A 20,157-nucleotide genomic window follows, 5' to 3' on the forward strand; every position below is an offset into this window, starting at 1 on the left:
GAGTGAAAAACATTTTATGTTTTTGGTGGTCAGGGAAGGCCTCCATTGAAGAGGAAACATTTAATCTGAGACCTGACAAGTGGAGGAGATCACTGCAGGCAGAATGGGTATGCATCCTGCAGCACGAAAGTGCTGCCATTCCACTTGCTCTAGATCATTGCCGAAACTTCCCAAAGCTCTGTCCGCTTTCTGTATAATTTCTACACTGTAGCCACAGTGATCTTTCTCAAATTGTTCTCTGGTATTTTAAAGAAGAAGAAAATACTACTTAACAAGGCCTGCAAGTTTGGCTCCTTCCTTTTTTGGCGAAGTTCATCTTGTTCTCTTTTGCTTTCTGCCCTAGTTATCTGTCCTTTTATCTTTGTGTCCTTGTCATGCCTTATCATACCTTAAATCTGCACACTTACATGCATAGTTTTCTACTTGAGCCCCTGTTTTTTAGATAATTTATGCTAAAGAATCTGTATCCCAAGGAGCCTTGCTTTGTCTCCTAACCATATAAAATTCCTATTTGAAGATATTCATAGCACTATTCATTACTCTTCTGTATATTTGACAGAGTTAACATTTTATAGCTGTGTGTGTGTGTGTGTGTGTGTGTGTGTGTGAATATTGGATAAATGTAAATTTATGAAGTTAGGAACCATGTCTTTTTTTATTTAACATGTTTATTGGAGTATAATTGCTTTACAATGGTGTGTTAGTCTCTGCATTATAACAAAGTGAATCAGCTCTACATATACATATATCCCCATATCTCTTCCCTCTTGCGTCTCCCTCCTTTCCACCCTCCCTATCCCACCCCTCTAGGTTGTCACAAAGCATCGAGCTGATCTCCTTGTACTATGCAGCTACTTCCCACTAGCTATCTGTTTTTACATTTGGAAGTTTATATATGTCCATGCCATTCTCTCACTTCATCCCAGCTTACCCTTCCCATTCCCCATGTCCTCAAGTCCATTCTCTACGTTTATGTCTTTTTTCCTCTCTTACCTCTAGGTTCCTCAGAACCATTTTTTTCTTTCTAGATTCCATATATAAGTGTTAGCATACGGTATTTGTTTTTCTCTTTCTGACTTACTTCACTCTGTATGACAGACTCTAGGTCCATCCACCTCACTACAAATAACTCAATTTCGTTTCTTTTTATGGCTGAGTAATATTCCATTGTATATATGTGCCACATATTCTTTATCCATTCATCTGTTGATAGACATTTAGGTTGCTTCCCTATCCCGGCTATTGTAAATGGTGCTGTAATGAACATTGTGGTACATGACTCTTTTTGAATTATGGTTTTCTTAGGGTATATGCCCAGCAGTGGGATTGCTGGGTCATATGGTAGTTCTATTTTTAGTTTTTTAAGGAACTTCCATACTGTTCTTCATAGAGCCTGTATCAATTTACATTCCTACCAAAAGTGCAAGAGGGTTTCCTTTTCTCCACACACTCCAGCATTTATTGTTTGTAGATTTTTTTTGATGATGGCCATTCTGACTGGTGTGAGGTGATACCTCATTTCAGTTTTGATTTGCATTTCTCTAATGATTAGTGATGTTGAGCATCCTTTCATGTGTTTGTTGGCAATCTGTATATTTTCTTTGGAGAAATGTCTATTTAGGTCTTCTGCCCATTTTTGGATTGGGTTGTTTGTTTTTCTGATATTGAGCTGTTTGAGCTGCTTGTATATTTTGGAGATTAATCCTTTGTCAGTTGCTTCATCTGCAAGTATTTTCTCCCATTCTGTGTGTTGTCTTTTCATCTTGTTTATGGTTTCCTTTGCTGTGCAAAAGCTTTTAAGTTTCATTAGGTCCCATTTGTTTATTTTTGTTTTTATTTCCATTTCTCTAGGAGGTGGGTCAAAAAGGATCTTGCTGTGATTTATGTCAGAGTGTTCTACATATGTTTTCCTCTAAGAGTTTTATAGTGTCTGATGTTACATTTAGGTCTTTAATCCATTTTGAGTTTATTTTTGTGTATAGTGTTGTAGAGTGTTCTAATTTCATTCTTTTACATGTAGCTGTCCAGTTTTCCCAGCACCACTTATCGAAGAGACTGTCTTTTCTCCATTTTATATTCTTGCATCCTTTATCAAAGATAAGGTGACCATATGTGCATGGGTTTATCTCTGGGCTTTCTATCCTGTTCCATTGATCCATATTTCTGTTTTTGTGCCAGTACCGTACTGTCTTGATTACTCTAGCTTTGTAGTATAATCTGATGTCAGGGAGCCTGATTCCTCCAGCTCCATTTTTCTTTCTTAAGATTGCTCTGGCTATTCGGGGTCTTTTGTGTTTCTATACAAATTGTGAAATTTTTGTTCTAGTTCTGTGAAAAATGCCATTGGTAGTTTGATAAGGATTGCATTGAATCTGTAGATTGCTTTGGGTAGTAGAGTCATTTTCACAATGTTGATTCTTCCAATGCAAGAACATGGTATATCTCTCCATCTGTTTGTATCATCTTTAATTTCTTTCTTCAGTGTCTTATAGTTTTTTGCATACAGGTCTTTTGACTCCTTAGGTAGGTTTATTCCTAGGTATTTTATTCTTTTTGTTGCAGTGGTAAATGGGAGCATTTCCTTAATTTCTCTTTCAGATTTTTCATCATTAGTATATAGGAATGCAAGAGATTTCTGTGCATTAATTTTGTATCCTGCTACTTTACCAAATGCATTGATTAGCTCTAGTAGTTTTCTGGTGGCATCTTTAGGATTCTCTGTGTATAGTATCATGTCATCTGCAAACAGTGACAGTTTTACTTCTTCTTTTCTGATTTGGATTCCTTTTATTTCTTTTTCTTCTCTGATTGCTGCATCTAAAACTTCCAAAAGTATGTTGAATAATAGTGTAAGAGTGGGCAACCTTGTCTTGTTCCTGATCTTAGTGGAAATGCTTTCAGTTTTTCACCATTGAGAATGATGTTGGCTGTGGGTTTGTCATATATGGCTTTTATTATGTTGAGGTAACTTCCCTCTATGCCTATTTTCTGGAGAGTTTTTATCATAAGTTGGTGGTGAATTTTGTCCAAAGCTTTTTCTGCATCTATTGAGATGATCATATGGTTTTTCTTCTTCAATTTGTTAATATGGTGTATTGCACTGATTGATTTGCATATATTGAAGAATCCTTGCATTCCTGGGATAAACCCCAGTTGATCATGGTGTATCACCCTTTTAATGTGCTGTTGGATTCTGTTTGCTAGTATTTTGTTGAGGAGTTTTGCATCTATGTTTGTCAGTGATATTGGCCTGTAGTTTTCTTTTTTTGTGACATCTTTGTCTCGTTTTGGTATCAGGGTGCTGGGGTCCTCAGAGAATGAGTTTTGGAGTGTTCCTCCCTCTGCAATATTTTGGAAGAGTTTGAGAAATATAGGTGTTAGCTCTTTTCTAAATGTTTGATAGAATTTGCCTGTGAAGCCGTCTGGTCCTGGGCTTTTGTTTGTTGGAACATTTTTAATCACAGTTTCAGTTTCAGTGCTTGTGATTGGTCTGTTTATATTTTCCATTTTTTCCTGGTTCAGTCTGGGAAGGTTGGGCTTTTCTAAGAATTTGTCCATTTCTTCCAGGTTGTCCATTTTGTTGGCATAGAGTTGCTTGTAGTAATATCTCATGACCATTTGTATTTCTGCAGTGTCAATTGTTACGTCTCCTTTTCGATTTCTGATTCTGTTGATTTGAGGCTTTTCCCTTTTTTTCCTGATGAGTCTGGCTAATGGGTTATCAATTTTGTTTATCTTCTCAAAGAACCAGCTTTTAATTTTTATTGATCTTTGCTATCGTTTCCTTCATTTCTTTTTCATTTATTTCTGATCTGACCTTTATGATTTCTTTCCTTCTGCTAACTTTGGGTCTTTTTTTGTTCTTTCTCTAATTGCTCTAGGTGTAAAGGTAGGTTGTTTATTTGAGATGTTTCTTGTTTCTTGAGGTAGGATTGTATTGCTATAAACTTCCCTCTTAGAACTGCTTTTGCTGCATCCCATAGGTTTTGGGTCGTCGTGTTTTCATTTTCATTTGTTTCTAGGTATTTTTTGATTTCCTCTTTGATTTCTTCAGTGATCTCTATTTAGTAACATATTGTTTAGCCTCCATGTGTTTGTATTTTTTACAATTTTTTTCCTGTAATTGATGTCTAGTCTCATAGCATTGTGGTCGGAAAAGGTACTTGATACAATTTCAGTTTTCTTAAATTTACCAAAGCTTGATTTGTTATATAAGATATGATCTTTCCTGGAGAATGTTCCATGAGCATTTGAGAAGAAAGTGTATTCTGTTGTTTTTGGATGGAATGTCCTAGAATTATCAATTAAGTCCATCTTGTTTAATATGTCTTTTAAAGCTTGTATTTCCTTATTTATTTTTATTTTGGTTGATCTGTCCATTGGTGAAAGTGGGGTGTTAAAGTCCCCTACTATGATTGTGTTACTGTTGATCTCCCCTTTTATGGCTGTTAGCATTTGCCTTATATATTGAGGATTCTTATGTTGGGTGCATAAATATTTACATTTGTTATATCTTCTTCTTGGATTGATCCCTTGATCATTATGTAGTGTCCTTCTTTGTCTCTTGTAATAGTCTTTATTTTAAAGTCTATTTTTTCTGATATGAGAATTGCCACTCCAGCTTTCTTTTGATTTCCATTTGCATGGAATATTTTTTCCATCCCCTCACTTTCAGTCAGTATGTGTCCTTAGGTCTGAAGTGGGTCTCTTGTAGGTGGCATATATACGGGTTTTGTTTTTGTATCCATTCAGCCAGTCTGTGTCTTTTTGTGGGAGCATTTAATCCGTTTACATTTAAGGTAATTATCGATATGTATGTTCCTATTACCATTTTCTTAATTGTTTTGCGTTCGTTATTGTAGGTCTTTTCCTTCTCTGTGTTTCCTGCCTAGAGAAGTTCCTTTAGCATTTGTTTTAAAGCTGGTTTGGTGGTGCTGAATTCTCTTAACTTTTGCTTGTCTGTAAAGGTTTTAATTTCCCTGTGGAATCTGAATGAGATCCTTGCTGGGTTGAGTAATCTTGGCTGTAGATTTTTCCCTTTCATCACTTTAAATATGTCCTGGAACCATGTCATTTTGTAATTACCATTATATCCCCAGTGCTTTGAACAGTGCTTGAGACACAGTAAATGATTAATACATATTTATTTAGTTCATTGAGTAAATGATATTGAAGTATTTTAGGCAGGGGAGTTATATAATACAAAGTGTATTTGAAAATGATCACTTTGGCTGCTTTGAGAGGAATAGATTAGAGGTGGGCATAAGTGAAGAAAGAGCTTGTTAATAGGCTGCTGTAGCAGTCCAGGTGAGAGATAGTTTTGTGTGGGTATTGAAGAGATAGAGCAGATCTTAAAAATTTGCTGGATTTCAGATGATTTGGGGAAAAAAATTGAAGGTTTACTCTTATTGGCTGAGGATGATAAGGAAAGAAATGAGTTAAGCATAATTTTATATTTCAGAGAGCAAAGTAATAATATTTGTGGAAATGAGGAAAAGTTATATGGATGGAACAGTTCTGTTATTTGGGAAATTAAGAGTGTTTTTCGCTATGTTGAATTTAAGATGCCTTGGAAACATTTGAGGGACAATGTCAAACAGACAGTTGAATTGACTTATCTGGATATCCAGGGGAAAGTACTCAAATGCAGATATACATTTAGATATCATCAGTATTTAGATTTCATTGATAGTCATGGAAAAAGGCAAAATCATATAAGAAGAGAGTGTTATAAAAGAGAGGTTTTGGCTGATTCCTGAAGAAAATATATATATATATATATTTAGAAATAAGAGGTAAGAGTTTCAAGAAAGACAGAATAGGAAATAATTTCAACAAAGGATGCTGAAACATCCAAATAGCCATATTGCAAAAAATAAATTAAAGGAACTTTGATTTCTAGCTCTCATTATATAAAATTTAATTCAAATAAGATCACAGACCAAAAGAAAAAAGCTAAAGCTCTAAACATATAGAAGATAATATAAGAATATATCTTTACAACTTTGGCTTAGGTAATATTTTTTAGCCTGCATCATAATAGAATACATTTATAAGTAAAAGAAACTGATAAATAGGACTTAATTAAAATTAAAGCATCTGTTCTTCAAAAGACACCATTAACGATTGAATAAGCAAACCACAGACCAGGAAAAAACATTAACCATTTATATACTTGACAAAGAACTTGCAGAATAAAAAGAAGCTCTACAACTTGGTAATTAAAAGGCAAACAGTCCAATTTAAAATATTGGGAAGACTTCATAATATTGGCACAAGATACTTCACAAAAATGTTCTAATGACCAATGAGCATATAATAAGATGCTTAATATCATTAATCACTAGGGAAAAACAGATTAAAACCACAACCACTTCATACTCATTAGAATGGCAAAATTTTGTGATTGACAATACCAAATGCTGGTGAAAACGTGGAAGCAGAACTCTCATACATTCCTGGACAGGATATAAAGTGATTCAGTTACTTTGGAGAACTGATAGGAACTTTCTTGTAAAGTTAAACATATGCTTATTCTATGACCCAGTGATTCTACTCCTAGATATTTACCCAAGAGAAATGAAAAATATGTCCACAGAATACTTATACTTAGATGTTCATAGCAAGTTTATTCATAGTAGCCAAAGAATTAAAGTTGAGGTAACCACCAATAGGAAAAAAAATATAAACTTGTGGTATACAAAATATTTAATGTAGTAGGCAGAATTCTAAGATGAACTCCAAGATTCCCACCTACTGATACACATGCCCTGAATAGTCCCCTCCCCTTGAGTATGGGCAGCTCAGGTGAATATGATGGGATCTCATGCTTGTGATTAGATTGTATCTTGTGGATAGGTGAAGGGATTTTTGTAGGTGTAATTAATATTTCATATCAGCTGATTTTGAGTTAAAAAGGAAATCTTCCCAGGTGTCCTGCTTTAATCAGGTCAAAACACTTAAAAGTAGGACTGGGCTCTTTCTGAAGATATAGAGATGTTCTCCTGTTGGCTTTGAAGAAATAAGCTTCTATATTATGAGATTTGTGAGAGATCCATGTGGCAAGCAATTTCAAGATCCTCAAGGAGCTGATAGCAGACCCTGGCTGACAGTCAATGGGAAAATGGAAACTCAGTCCTACAACCACAGAGAACTGAGTTTAGCCAACAGTCCGTTGAGCTTGGAAGAGGACCCTGGCTTCTGAAGGAAATGTAGCCCAGTTGACGCATCTAGATTTCAGCCTTGTGAAACTCTGAGCAGAGTACTCAGCTAAGTTGTGACTCAACTCCTGACCCATGGAGACTGTGAAATGATAAATGAATGCTGTCTTGTGCCATTAAGTTTGTGGTAATTTGTTACACAGCAATAGAAAATGAATACACTTAGCGATAAAAAAATATGACTTATAGACAAAACGTACATAAGTCTCAAAAACGTTAGTGAATGAAATCAGACACAATAGATTACCTGTTACATTATTTCATTTATGTAAGTTTCAAGGACGGGTAAAGCAGATTTCTAATGATAGAAATGAGTACAATGGTTGTTTCCAGAAATGGAAAGATTGACTAGAAAGGAATACAAGATGACTTTCTGGAGTGTATAGAAATATCAGTAGTTCAGTGTCTTTGTTTATATTTGTCAAAACTCATTGAACTGTACACTTAAGATTTGTGCATTTGACTCTATGTAAATTATACCTCAATTTAACAAAAAAGAAAGAGTGCCTGATAGTGTCAAATGTAGCTAAGAGTCTAAGACAAAAATAGAGAAGTGCTTATTGGATTTGGCCTTCTCAGTTACTTGGTGAACTTGGTAAAGGCACATTCTGCCCAAAGTGCTGATAAAATTAGATTAGAATATGTTGTAGTGGGAAGAGAAGCAGAAGAACTTGAGCCGTTGTATATAGACAACTCTTTCGAGATGTTTAGTTATCAAAGGGCAATAGAAGATGGGGAAGTCTTTTGATTATAAATGTGAAGTAAAGGGGGTGTGTGTATTTCAAGATGGTAGATCCCAGAGCATGTTGGAACTGATCAAGTATAGATGAAAAATTCATCATGCAAGGTTTAGAAGGAATATATAAATGGATGGATTACTTGAGAAGGTCAAATTAGATGATCTTCAGAGCATAAGTGAAGGGAAAACCTGACAAGAATGAAAAAAATAAATGTATAAATTAAAATTGTGTTGGAAAATTGATAAAATAAGTAGACAAATTGTTAGTAAGGATATAGAAGACAGAAAGCATTTCAAAGAAATTTACCTAACTTACATTATAGAGCAGTCCCCCAACAATATCAGAACACACCTTCTTTTTAGTTTTTATTATTACTATTTTTTAATGTTAGGTAGAAACCTAATTAGTTATTTATTTATCTATCTATTTTTACAGCTTCTTTTTAAACATGCACAGAGCATATAAAGATAAAGCCTATACTGAGATATAAAGAAAATCTGAATAAATGCAAGGAGATTAAAATCGTAAACAATATGTTCACAAACCACAGTAGCATGGAATTGAAAATAATAGACAGCTATCTGGAAAATATCTACACATTTGGAAATTAAACAACACACTTCTAACTAATTCATGGGCCAAAGAAGAAATCAAAAGGGAAATTAGAAAACATTTTGTAGTGAATAAAAATAGAAACACAAGATTCTTATTCCAGCTAAGCTGGGATAATTGTAACTAAAAACTTTAGAAAAATGCATCTGTAATCCTGTTGGTTCAATCTTCTGGTTAATACTAAATTCTGCTACTTCTCACCACCCCACTACTACCATGCTAGTCTAAGTTGTCATCATTTTTGCTTACATCTTTGTAATAGCCTTCGCTCTGCTCTTTCTGTTTTTTGTACTTCCCCTACACACCCTATCCCACTCCACAATTTTAGTCAAACAGCATCTTGAATGGACCTTGTGAGATGTATGTCAGATCGTATTATTGCTATTTTCAGAAATAGTCAATGATTTCTTGTTACTCTCACAGTTAAAATGATGACGGTCCAAAGAGGCCAGTAGAACTTGTCTCATCATTGTTTATCCAACCTATTTTTACTACTTCTTCCTTTCTTGTCTCTTATTAATTTTGTCTCCTTGACGTTTCTTTTCTTTTTCCATTTTTTTTTTTCTTGTATTTATACCTTCAAGGGCTTCCTACCAGCTTAGAGTAAAATTTAAAAAAAATGCTTATCTGTAAAGACTCTATCTGATATGACTTTTGTTTGCCTCTGTGGCCTCATTCCCTCACCCGCCCCCCCCCCCCACTGCTGCCTGTCTCTCTCTCTCTCTCTCTTTCCCTCTCTCTCTCTCTCTCTCTCTCACACACACACACACACACACACACACACACACACACAATGTCCCAGCCACCCTGAACTTCTTCTCATTACTTGAACACACCAAGTACTTTCTTGTCCCCATGACCTTGTCCTTGCTGGTCCCTCTGCCTGGAACATTTTCCTCTCATTTCTTCATATAGGCCAGTTCCTTTTCATCTCTCAGGCCTCAGCTTTAAAGCAATTGCTTCCGAGAGGATTTGCCTGTCCAGCCCAGCTAAAGCTGCCCACCCTCCAAATACCATCCAGTAACATCCCATTTCATTTGCTGTGGTACATATGTGCTGAAATTCTTTTATCCAATCACTTCTACGTTATCCTTTTCCCCTGTTGGACTCTGAGCTCCAAGAGCAGAGACTATATCTGGTTGTTCATCCTGATATTCTCAACTCAGAATATGTGTACAAAAAATATTTGTTGCATAACTGAATGACAGATGGAGAAAATAAAATAGCAATAATAAATAAATAAATACGGTGTTCATTGGATTCCCAGTTCCTTCACTTGAACAACATAGAACAGATATTTTTTCCCTCACCGAAAAAATTGAGTGAGAATACCATATCACTCCAGCAAGTTTGTAGTGAAGATTTCAGGAAAAGCCTTGTAAAATGGGCCTGGAGCAGTGATTAATACTCAAAAGTATCTCAACTGCAAGGGAGCTTAGAGTTGCAATGAAAGGCTGAGAATCTGGGGTCAGACCACTTGAGTTTGAATTCTGACTTTACTAGCTTTACATCTTTTACCTCTCTGTGCCTCAGTTTGTCTGTCTATAAATATCTGAACTTACTACATAGACTTACTGTGGGGATTAGATGCCTTAGAACCTGTAGAAGTCTCAGAAAAATGACTGGCAGCTGTAAATAGTCTAAAAGTGTTTGATAAATCTGCTCGGTCTTCCTGGAGGCATCAAGGAAGTATGAAGGATGCTAGTAATTAACAACTCCTGGCACTGGTTCTGGTGCCAGCCCACTAATGCCCAACGTTGCTTAATGAAATAGATGAACAGGGTGAATACAGTTTTCCCTGAGCCCAAACTTCTGAGTTTCTTCCCCATCCTCTTCTGGAACATCCTCCCCTGTTCCTAGCCCCTGTGTGCATGTGCATTGATTACAGAGCAGCTGGAAAGCTCAGCAGAGCTAGCTTCTAGCCCAGCTGGACCAAGGAGACCCCCCCAGTAGGGCACACCGTAGGTGCTTCAGTACTTTATTATGAAAATATTGGACTTATGTAAAAGTTGAAAGAATTTTTACCTTGAAAATCCATACATCCACTAGCTAGATTCTTTTATTAACATTTCTAGACATACCACATACTCAGTCCATCTGGTTATTAATCCATCATTCATCTTGTTTTACATATATTTCAAAACAAGTTGCAGACACCAGCACCCTTCACTCCTAAACACTTCAGCATGAATATCATTAGCTTGATGTCAGTATCTGATTAGCATTTTAAAAATCTTTTCTTTTTGATGTTTAAAAAAAACCTACAAGGAAATATTAAATTTATTATGCCTTCCAATGAGTTTTGACAGTTGCATACAACTGGGTAACTAAACCCCTATCAAGATATAAAATGTTACTATCACCACAGAAATGTTCCTAGTCAACCTTTAACGCTATTCCCTGATAATAATTCCCATTAGCCCCCTCATAGATTAGTTTTATTTTCTAGAACTTAAAATAAATGAATTAATTTGGACAAGCCTTCTTTTACTCAGCATAGGTTTTGAGTTTCACTCATGTTTTTGCATGTTTTGCATGTTCATTTTTATTGCTGCATAGTATTTCATTATATGACTATACCACAGATTATTTTTTATCCGTTCACCAGTTGATGGACATATGTGTTTTCTCCAGTTTTGCTTTACTATGGATACAGCTGCTTTGAACATTCTTGTATATGTCCTTCTGTGGATGTATGTTTTTGTTTCTCTTGGTCACATCTAGGATGAGAATTGCTGGGTTACAGGGTAGATATATACCTAGTTTTATAAGGAAACAAAAGACTTTTGTCAAAGTGATTATAACACATTCCCTCAACAATGTACAAGAATTCCCATTTTTCACTTCCTCTTCAACATTTGGTGCACACCATCTCAAGGATTTTGTACTTCCTGTACCCTCTGTCAGGTACGTTCTTCACTGTGGATTGTTCACTCACATACTTCAGACTTCTGGAAGTCTTTTTCTCAGTGCAGCCTTCCTTTTCTGTCATACTTAAAATTGCACTCAGCGCACCCACCCAGCCACCCACCAACAACACTATCTCCCTTACTTCTTTAATTTTCCCAGAGAATTTATATACTTGTCAGTTTGTCTATCCACTCTCCCCCTCCAGTGAATTGTGATCTCCATTATACCTTGTAATTTTTGCTCTTTTTTCCATATGTTTAAAAAGAATGGGTATTCTGATATTGTTGGGTGGATTGTTCCATAAAGTGAAACGTTACTCTTGCGTTCCTTGTCTCCGTAAGCATTCCTGGCTCACAGTAGGCAGTTAATATATATATCTGTTGAGTAAATGAATATATGGAAACACTTGTGGAGTGGATAGAAGCACAGCAAGACTCTGTATTTGCAAAAGTTTACTTTTGTTTGTAGTCAAAAGCCATCTAGGCATAAATTTGAAATACTTGGGTTAAACCTGATCACTTGTTTCACCAATTAGAATTTGTCACTCTTTTCCTTTGCTTGAACCTAAAAAGGGACAACAGATGAGACAGTAATTCATCATGACTGATGGTATATGCTTCAGTGCCTAGTAGTGAAGGAATATCTTTCTCAAAGCCAACAATGGCAACTTTCAAGAGAAGTAGATATTCTTCCAGACTAATTTTAACATCCCTTAGAATGTCTGGAAGATTTTCATGGTAAAAATAAAAAGTCTGTGAAGTGTTGTAGCCCCTACCTCATTATATATTGTGTATCACTCATACAGAGGAAACACATATGGCAGCTTAATTGTATATTGTTTCTTGAAATTGTTTTAAGATCCACTTATCTTCCCAGAATTCTTTGCCTTGTTAATGAGATTCTCATTTGAAAATATTGAGAAAAGTTTCGGAATTGGTCCAGCTGTTCAGTGAAACGCTATTAAACTGTTACTTCTATCATTTTTTCTCTGTTTTATTTTCTTTTGAGTAGATCATAACTTTGACTCGTTTTCATCAGAGTAAGCCCACAAGTTCTCAAAGTAGCCTTGATAGGAATATATACGTTGGATTTGCTTTAAAGATTGTTTACATTATTAAATACAGAAGTCCATCTACTTACAAAGTGGTTAAGTTCTAAAAGACAGTTTGCAAATACTTTTCATTTTAAAGTCCACATAGTGTCCAAAGCAGGGGAAATAGGAAATTAAGTTTGCAGTTCATGGATATACAGACGCCAATTAGGAAGTCTGTTGTCTCTTTAAAAAATAGCTTTTTTAAATATTTAAAATTTAAGTATTTATATAAAACATAGCTTTTTAAAATATTTAAATTTTTTCTTCTCTTCCTTGATGATGTAACAGCAGTGACGCTTTAAAATCCTTAATGTGATTTTCTTATTTGCCTTTGTGAACTTTTATCCTTGGCCCTTTTCTGCCTGAGACATCTGTTACTTTGGAGAAGAATGAAGATTTATAAAAGAAAGAAATAGGGCCTATTAAGGAAAGAATGTATAGAAAACTACAGTGGTATTTAAAAGTATAAATAGTGGTATTATTGAACTTGGGTAGATTTTCCAGATCCCTTTCCTTTTTTTCCTTTCCTTCAAAGAATATCTAGGATCAAGCAATGAAGACTCATCTCATAGTTTGAGCCACAGTGTAGACAAGATACCCATTTGCCTAGTACATCAAGACTGTAGAAGGAAATCATAACTTAGAATTAAAAGGGAAAGCCAATTTCCATTTCTGAGGATTATGGGAAGATGGAGGAAGAGAGAAGCAGGAGATAACATAGGTATCCTTAGGAAATATCTAATTTGAAAAAAAAAAATTAGGATTAAGTCCTGTGAGAAGACTGGAGTTTCACGTACTGTGGATAAGAATTGGATAAGATTTCAAGCAATATTTATTACAAGCCGGTCTTAAAGGAGCAAGTTAGACCAAAGACTTAAATGCTTTAAAAAGGAGCACACTGCGTGTGTGGGGAGGTCAGTGCTGGTGTGTTTGTTTATGGCGTAGTCATTTGATTACTGCAAGGCTAGTGAGCTCATTTCAAGTTTACATGAGCAAATTCAATTTTCTAAACTAGATATGATTTACAGGCTTTGTGGTTATCACATGTCCTGCTGTTAAGTTTACCTTTTAGAAGATTAAATAATATCTTAATATTAAACTGCCAAATGACTTGAAGGGACTTTTGCCCTTTTATTTTTTATTTATTTATTTATTTGCGGCGTGCAGGCCTCTCACTGTTGTGGCCTCTCCCGTTGCGGAGCACAGGCTCCGGACGCGCAGGCTCAGCGGCCATGGCTCATGGGCCCAGCCACTCCGCGGCATGTGGGATCTTCCCGGACCGGGGCACGAACCCGCGTCCCCTGCATCGTCAGGCAGACTCTCAACCACTGCGCCACCAGGGAAGCCCACCCCTTTTATTTTTGAATGAAAGAATATGTAAGGAACTATAATCACCATAAAAAGAAATGGAGCATGCTCAGCTTTAATTTTAAATGAAGTCTTTCTTTCAGCAGTACCCTTTGTTCCCTGTGCTTCTGAGATCATCAGATTGTTTATACCATAAAACTCTGCTATAACGTTCATAACAGTAACATGGATTAAGATGTATTGTCATTGGTTCCAGTCCCCTGCCACCTCCTGAAAATGAGGGCTGGGAGTAGGCTAATGTTCTTATTTTGTGAGGCAGGTAGGATGTGAGGAGAAAAAGCAGGCAGCTCTGTCTTGTTAAAGAGGGATCTCCAGTGTTCTCCAGGCTCAGTTTCCTTGACAAGGCTAATGAATTGGATATAGGTTGAAGATTTAACGCTTACAAATACAGCATAACCTGTTAAATTTGAATTTCAGATAAACAACGAATATTACTTAGTGTTAGTATGTCCATGTAGTATTTGGACATACAAAACTTATGTACATACAAATACAAATACAACATACAAATACAAAACTTATTTGTCACTTACCTGAAGTGCAAATTTAATTGGGCATCTGGTATTTTTCTATCAACCCTAATTGGATGCTAACTGACCAGAAGATTCTTAGGATTATTGTCCCTGTCCTTCATGTTACACTGGCCGGCCACAAGCCCCATAAACATCTTCATGAATGTTTGATCACTTTCCTTTTCTGGCTGCTGCTGGGAGAGGAGCTGCCTCCAAGTCCACACATTTGCAGTGAATGGTCCTGTGGAACTGCTCCAATTTCTGGATCAAGAAGAACAAACAGATATAGGGCATCCACCCCAATAATCTGAAGGTCCACAATTCTTTCCATTACAACCAGCTGATGGACCACAAGACTGTGGCGTGGAGCCGGCAGCAGGTGGCAGAAGTGGCCTGGAGGTGGTGAAGTGGAGAGCTGGCCTTACAAAGCCCGCCACCTCCTACATGCAGACCACCATCAACAAGAACTCCCCTGCCACCCTCAGCAGTATCCAGAACATAATCTGCAAAATCAAGTACCTTTGGTATCTGAGCATAGTCTCCAACTGCAGAGCCAGCGCCATCCTGCACAGCAGACGCCGGTGACGGTGAAGAGGAGGCAGATGTGCCCCACCAAGAGCTCTTGAACACAGCCCTCACTCCCTGACCCCCAAAGCAACAAAGATGTCACCCAACTTTTCTCAAAAAAAAAAAAAAAAAGCCACCAGGTGATTCTAAACTGCAGCCGGAACAAAGTTGGATTTGGATTGTGAAGAGCCTTTAGCATCCAAGGTCAACTAGTTGCCCAGGTCTGCTGTGGTTATTTCAGTAACTTCACAGTACTGCAATTCTGCATCTTCATGTTTTGGACCCTACTTATTGTATTATAGCAACTTTCTCTTTTGTATCTCACAGAAAGGAACAATAATTAGCTTAGTACTTGCAATGAGGAAGTTTGTATAACAGCAAGATTATGTCCTCTTAATATCTTTTCAACAAATAGCACTGTGATCTACAATTCTTTTAATTTTTAAAAAAGAATATTCACATTTTAAAGCTTAAAATGTTGATTGTAAAGACTAAAGATAGGGAGAGGCATATCTGATAAATAAGGGCTTTCTTGCCTTCTCATTTGTGAGTCTGGGATGTGGCCTCCTGAAAAGCTGCCCAATCAGGGGCTCTGCTTCGTTAAATCAAATGTGTTAGTGCTACACGCTTTTACAGGTGGAGCTGTGAGGCTCAGCTTTCTCAGCTACCCTTGGTTTCCCTGGGGCAATCTTGCAGAAGTAGCTAGCATCTTAATGAAGAACCTGCTAAGGGGACCCATTAACAATAAAATGACTCTGGGTTGAAGGCAAAGAAGTAGTCACCTGAGCAAAGCCAAGGGGAGGGAGTGGATACTAGGAACACAGAGAAGTCTGTGATACCAAATGAGGGAGATATGGTTGAGGTCCTTTAGTGGCAAATCTGGAGGTATTTCTGAGCCAAAGGAAATGTCTTTGAGTTATACCAGCTGCAGACTTCTGCTAGAGATGTAAAGTCTCATAGGTGTACAAAATTCGTCACCCAGTGATCAGAAGACCTACTTTTGTCTCCGCCAAAGTCACATAAACTACACCCTCCCTCTTTATATGCAGACACCACTGTAGGGTAAGAAGCAGAGGAGGGAGGAATTTATCTGAGAAACTAAGCACTGTTCTCCGGAGAGACTCCTTTCTCTCACTGCCTCTGTATCAGATATCTTGGATTCATTGCACACAACAAAAATCCCTTATATAGATAGCTTTATCATCATATGACTCTGAAATCCTTGAGGGTAAACATTGTGTCTCAGTATACTTGGTAAAGTGCTTCAGGAGAGAAGACACACATCTAAAGAGATCAAATTGTGCAGAAAAACATGCAGCAAAAAGAGAAATGTGCCAAAGACATACATGCCTAAAATCAATCTTTCTCTCTCTATCCAGTATTCATAGAAAATTATAGAAAACATAGGCAAAAAATATCAATAAAGAGTGAAAAATCACCTGTAGTTCTGTTGTTCAAACATGTTTCCTATTCGTATTTTGTCACTCCTGCCTCTACCCCTTGCAATGGAATTATATGAGGCACAATGGTTATACTAGCTTGTCAGTTAAATATATCCTGAACAACTCTCCTTGGTAATAAACCCAAATCTACACCCATTCTTAATGGTGAGGCATGATTCTTTGCATTAAATTTTTTCAGATTAAATTAGCCATTTAAGTAATTGTTATTTTTTATTGCTTTAAGCAATGATGTAATGAGCAGCCATGCATAGACATAGTTGGTTATAGGGTGTTTATTACTTTATTTACTTTGATGAGATCATGCTTCATTATTTTTGAAAAAATTCACCTATTTTCTTATTTTTCTTCCATATGAATGCTGTATTTATTCGTGAAGATTTTCTTCAGACCCTTTGTGTTGATTTGTAAATGTTCAAACTTTTACGGTTTTGCATCTCCTTATATAATTGTTGATTCATTTAACAAATATTTATGAGGGACCTGCTATTTGCTTGGCACTAGACATATAAAGGTAATAAATATGGCTTAGTGGGAAGAGGCATGGAGAAACACCAGTAATCAGAGAGTAAATAGATGATTCTATTTGCAATGAGAGTTAGGACAAAAGCTCACAGTGATTAAGTTGTTAATCCTGTGTCAGAGACGGCGTCTTTGTGAATGGAGATTTAAGCTGAGACATGATATAGGCAAAGTGCAGGAGGAAACACATTAGTGAGAGAGGGAACAGCTGTACAAGGGTCCTGTGGCTACATACTTGTGAAGACCTGAAAGACTGGCATGGCCAGAGCATGAAAGCAAGGGAAGTAGGTACACAAGATGAGCTAGGAGAGACAAAACAGCACTTTAAATGCTTTGGTAAGGACTTTGTGCTTTGGGGTTGCATTGTGCAGCTATTTAAATTGTAGTCATCTACGAGACATACACGTAATTTGTTTGAGGAAGATTTTAAATCACCTCTTGTTTATTAAGAAGTAGATAGTCATGTAATTTCCATTGTGAGATAGTTCTAATTATTTAAGATTTGAAGCCAATGACGATAATTGGAGGTACATCATTGAAAGAGGCAATGATTCAGTCGGATTATGTTCTAAACACACATTTGAGAGGTTTTTTTGCCTGTATGCAATAGAAGCATATATCTTATCGATGCTGTTATTTTAACTTAATCTTTATTTTTAACCATGAGTCTTATCATTCTGATGAATCCGTTGCATTTCGAGCAAGGTGTGGCTAATCAAAAGTGGGGTTGAACCAGGAGCTACCTGGATCTTGCCACTGGGCTAGGCTCTTGCCTAATGGAGGTTATCACAGGATGATCTTACAAGACAATTCCTTCTGTGCCAAGAAGCTAGATTTTGAGAACTACAGCCAGCCTCCAATATCCACAGGTGTAGCATCAGCAGGTTCAACCAACTACAGATCAAAAATATTAAAAAAAAAAAAAAAAAAAAAAAGTTCAGGAAAGTTCTAAAAAGCAAAACTTGAATTTTCCATGCTCTGACAACTATTTACATAGTATTTACATTGCATTAGCTATTATAAGTAATCTAGAGTTGATTTAAAGTATACAGGAGGATGTGCATAGGCTATATTCAGTTATTATGCCGTTTTATATAAAGGACTTGAGTGTCCATGGATTTTGGTATTATGAAGGGGAGGGTCCTGAAACCAATCCCCCCAACTGCTGAGGGATTTAGAAAACTAAGTTTTGGAAATTCAAACTGATCAGTTCTTACACAAATCCTTAGGGATATTTTGTTCAGAAGTGTTTTTCCTGAACTGAATTATAACATACTACTTTCTTTTATTCTTCCTATTGTGACTTTAACCAGTGATTTATGTAATTACATACCTAAAATAGAACTGTATCTATCAAAAACCAATCACAGAACCAAGGATTAAAGCTCAATGACAGAACTTCTCTTAGAATTTATTATGGATTCTATTTAAATAATTTCTACTCTGTAAGACACTGTATTTCATGCTTCTCATGTATTAGCTCTGTTCTTCACATCAGCTCTGAAAAATAGGAATTGATATTTTCATTGTATTTGTGGGGAACCTGAAGCTCAGAGAGGTTGCATCACTTTCGCAAAGTCACAGTACTGTAAGTGGCAGAGCTAGGATTCACACTGCATCTGTTTTTTATGCCGAGACTCTAGTGGCGTTTTTATTATACCATTTTCTTTGAAGGAAATTGCTGTAACATCATGTCTCATACCAGGGACTCTACTAAACCATATGGCATCATTTTAATGCAAATTCAAAAGAGCAGCTCATGAACGTACTCTGAGCACGCTGGTGCTAAAGGTATGTGACTTGGTAGACAGAGGACAGGCTGAACTTCAGTCCCCACTCGCTCCCTCAACCAGGACCCTAGAGCTGTGAACAACAGATACAAGCACATCTGAGGACCTTGAACATGATGGAAAGTACATTATGTAAACAAGTAATCTAAATTAGAAAGTCTACTTAATATTTGAAAGCCATTTAGTAAGTTGAACTGCAATAAAACCAAAATAAGTCCTTAGTTTTTCCAGAGAATTTGATTATTCCAAATATTAAATTTTATTTCCTGGTATAGTGCAGAGTACAGCCTTCTGTTATATCTTGACAAATTCTATATGGCCTTGTTAGTCATGGGCCTGGTATCGCTTCATAATGGGATTCAACTCTGGTTTTTTTCAATTCTATCTTTTAATTATTAAAGCTAAGTAAAGTAAAATGCCCAATTAAACTTCATTTCATAATGTATCTTTTTAAATTAAAAAGTTTACGATCGAAAATTATAGATATCGAAAGAGTAACATAAACCTTAGGCAAATATAATTACAGGAATCAAAACATTGAGTTCACTTATTTATTAATCAAAATTTTAATTTGCTGAGCCCTTTTTTGATAGTGGGACATGGAGGAGGCATAAGGAATCTAGGGCAAGGAGATATGGTTAGAATGTCATTTTAAAATGAGGTCCAGGTGTGTGACTTCTGAGACTAATTCATAAATGTAACACAGCTTCCATCTGCCTTTCTGTCTGAGACACCCACCCTTGGAGTCCAGCTGCTGTGATGTGTGGAAGTCTCAGACACATGAAGAAACCACATGTAGGTGTTCTAACTGAGAGCTCCCAGTGCGATCTTAGCTTGCAGGAAGCAGCAGCCTCCAGACACTTAACAGAGGTGGACTTTGAGATGACTTCAGCCCCAGGTGCTGTCAGATTGCAACTGCCTGAAAAACCCCATAAGTCAACTGCCTAGCCAGAAAGATAGAGGATAAGACTAATAAATAATTGTTACTGTTTTTGCTAATAATTTGTCATTTGTTAAGTAGCACTAGATAACCAAAGCCTTTCTACCTGAAGGAATAACACATATACACATAAGCATCAGAGAAAAATGACAGTGTTATTCTGGGGTCAGAATACATTTTGTTGGGAAAAAAAGTGCTCTCCAGTGAATAAGTGAAATATTACATAGAATTGATAACTTTTCTTATAATGCTATACTTATAACCAAAAAATAAAAAAGACGCAAAATTTTAAATCCAACAGTAGTCAACCATTTGTCAATGGAGCAAAGAAGTCATTGTAAGATATGCAGACCATCACCGATATGTGGCTCAAGCAAATATTCTTATCACTCAATCCATATTTGGCTCTTCACTTGTTTTTAG

At 36.5% G+C, this 20,157-nt stretch overlaps 1 long non-coding RNA gene and 1 pseudogene across 1 annotated transcript in view; both read left to right on the top strand.

The window, feature by feature from the left end:
- LOC137205659 (uncharacterized) overlaps positions 1-20,157 on the top strand; it is a 472,268-nt gene that overhangs the window by 378,924 nt on the left and 73,187 nt on the right. The gene's annotated exons all lie outside the window — the stretch shown is intronic.
- On the top strand, positions 14,619-15,081 carry LOC137205753 (large ribosomal subunit protein eL28 pseudogene; annotated as a pseudogene).

The sequence above is a fragment of the Pseudorca crassidens genome, chromosome 14, assembly GCF_039906515.1.
Source record: "Pseudorca crassidens isolate mPseCra1 chromosome 14, mPseCra1.hap1, whole genome shotgun sequence".
NCBI classification, from domain to species: domain Eukaryota; kingdom Metazoa; phylum Chordata; class Mammalia; order Artiodactyla; family Delphinidae; genus Pseudorca; species Pseudorca crassidens.